This window comes from Magnolia sinica, chromosome 2, assembly GCF_029962835.1.
Source record: "Magnolia sinica isolate HGM2019 chromosome 2, MsV1, whole genome shotgun sequence".
In the NCBI taxonomy this organism is placed as follows: Eukaryota; Viridiplantae; Streptophyta; class Magnoliopsida; order Magnoliales; family Magnoliaceae; genus Magnolia; species Magnolia sinica.
In genome coordinates this window covers 52988710-52991182 of record NC_080574.1, presented here as the reverse complement: position 1 = coordinate 52991182, position 2473 = coordinate 52988710, and positions in this window count along the sequence as shown.

Here is a 2473-nt window from a genome sequence, read left to right as displayed (position 1 = left end):
AAGAAAATGATAGCCAAATTAAATAATAATGCAGGAAAGAAAAACAACCTCAAAATTCAGATCTTGAGAGGTTGATACAAACGTTATTCTAAGGACAACCTTACACCAAAACAGAGTTTATGGTAGGACAACCTTATTTCTAGAAAGGTCTTTGTATCAAGTCTCAAATCGAAGAGGAATACAAAAACAAATATGAACTGAATTGAAATAACTTGTAATTAAAGATGTATTGTTCTAGGGCAGCCATACACCATAAAAATGGCAGGGCAACCTTGCTGGAACAACTTTCAAAATGAAATTGAAAAACAAGCTTATAAAGGATAGCAGAAAGTAAATTCTAAGCTATTACAACATTCTCACAAAGCTTGAAATAATTACAACATTCACCACCATACATACATCCCACAAAAAGAATAAAAATAATTAAAAGAATAAATCAATCAACCACAACTCAAAGGATTTATAGTGGTTCGCGTGTGTGTTCACCAACTGTTATCCAACAGCCACATAAAAAGCTACTCCACTCCTAATATCCTCACACAGGGGATATTAGCGTTCACTAAAGATAGGTTTTCCCAGGTTCACCCAAAACCCTTACAATTGTGTCTTTGTATGTGGGCTTACACAATTAAAAAACCCCCACTTCGAGTTTTCCTGGCTTTCCTCGGATAACCAATATAACAAGATTTTTCCGCAAATCTTGAAAGAAACCAAAATATTAGAAAGGAATTTACAATATGTAAAATACCCGAATATCTTCTTCGTTGTAGCAGCCGGTAGAACTAAGTCGAGTAGATGATTGAATGTCCAAGTTCAATGTCCAAGACTCGATTACAATGGTTCTAATTCTAATAGATTTTAAATTAAACCAAATAGGGCTTGCCTTAATTGATTTTGATTCCAAAGAAAGGGAATAACAATTCCTCTTTATCAAATCGATTGGAATATAAGAAACAAAATCAATTAAAATAAAGCTAAGGAAAGAAGATATTAAATAAGCACACTTAGCTTAGATGGAGCGCAGAATTATCTCTCGAAGTTCGACGAAGATTGGCTTGAATACTATAATTAAATCGATGATTTCTTCGAGATTCGTGCACTATTTATAGGTGAGAAGATCGGTTCTTCTCGTCTAGAGTGCTCTTCGACTAGTCGAAGCCATAATATATTTGAAAGATTAGGCGGGATAAGCGCAGACCGTTCTACGATTGGTCGTAGCCCTCCTACGACCGGTCGTAGGTCACCTACGACCGGTCGTAGGTCCTGCAAAGGTTCGGTGGACTTCGAGTCGTAGATTCTCGTAGGTTTCAGATGCGTCGACACTGTTCCTACGATCGGTCGAACAGATTCCTGTACTCGAAGGCTAACAGATTTTATCCGTAATTTGTAACAAACTTACGATGGTCGAGGATTTTCTTAGATTGTCGAAGCAAGTCTAGGACTAGTCGAAGCAGACCTAAGACTGGTCGAAGAACAGACCAATCACATGTAAAATAACATTCGGCTTATGTATCCGAAATGACCTACTTCTAAGGTCATCCTATGGTCAAACAAACCTCAATCATGAAGTATGGACATTGAAACAAGAGACCATGAAGAATGAGCCTTGAAGTCTTGATGTAGATTAAACCTTGAAGTAGCTCAATCATGAAAGTGGCTTGAGTTTCAGCTTGAGTCTTGAGTTCAGCTTGAGTCTTGCCTTGTACTTTCTTTTTCTTTTCAGCTTGAGTCTTGTGAGCAGTTCTTGCATTCAAGAGTCTTGTCTTGTGAGCAGCTCTTGCATTCAAGATCTTGACTTGTGATCAGTTCTTTCATTCAAGATCCTGAGTCTTGTACTTGAGAGCTTTGCTTGATGTGAGCTTAGCTTGTTCATGTATGTTGATCCTTGAGAGAGCTTCACTTAAGCAGGTTATATATAACATAACAGTGATTTTGGCGCAGGTTATATATAACATAACAGTGATTTTGGCACCACAAATTTGACAACAAACAGGGATATAAACTATAGCACTTACAAGGGCCCACTTGCCTTGTATTTAAGGCCCATAGGATGGGGCCCACCTGCTTGAATCTGAGGCCTATGGGCCAGGCCCATTGTGATGTATTCGTGGCCTATGGGCAAGGCCCATAATGATGTGTATTATGCCCATGTGATGCGGCCCATTGTGGTGTGCATTAGGTCGTGGGATGTGGCCCATTGTGATGTATTTCGGCCCATCTGGTAAGGCCCATTGTGATTTATATGCGGCTCATGAGTAAGGCCCATTGTGATGTACATGCGGTCCATGAGTAAGGTCCGATGTGATGTATTTATGATCCATGTGTCGAGGCCTATAGTGATATGTATTTAGGCCCATTATTGTGAGGTCCATTGCGATGTATAGTAGGCATTTGTGTGAGGCCATGGTCCCACTTTATGTTTGGCTCTATATGGGTCACTCCTTGGAAGCAATGTTGGTTAAATGTCCACATT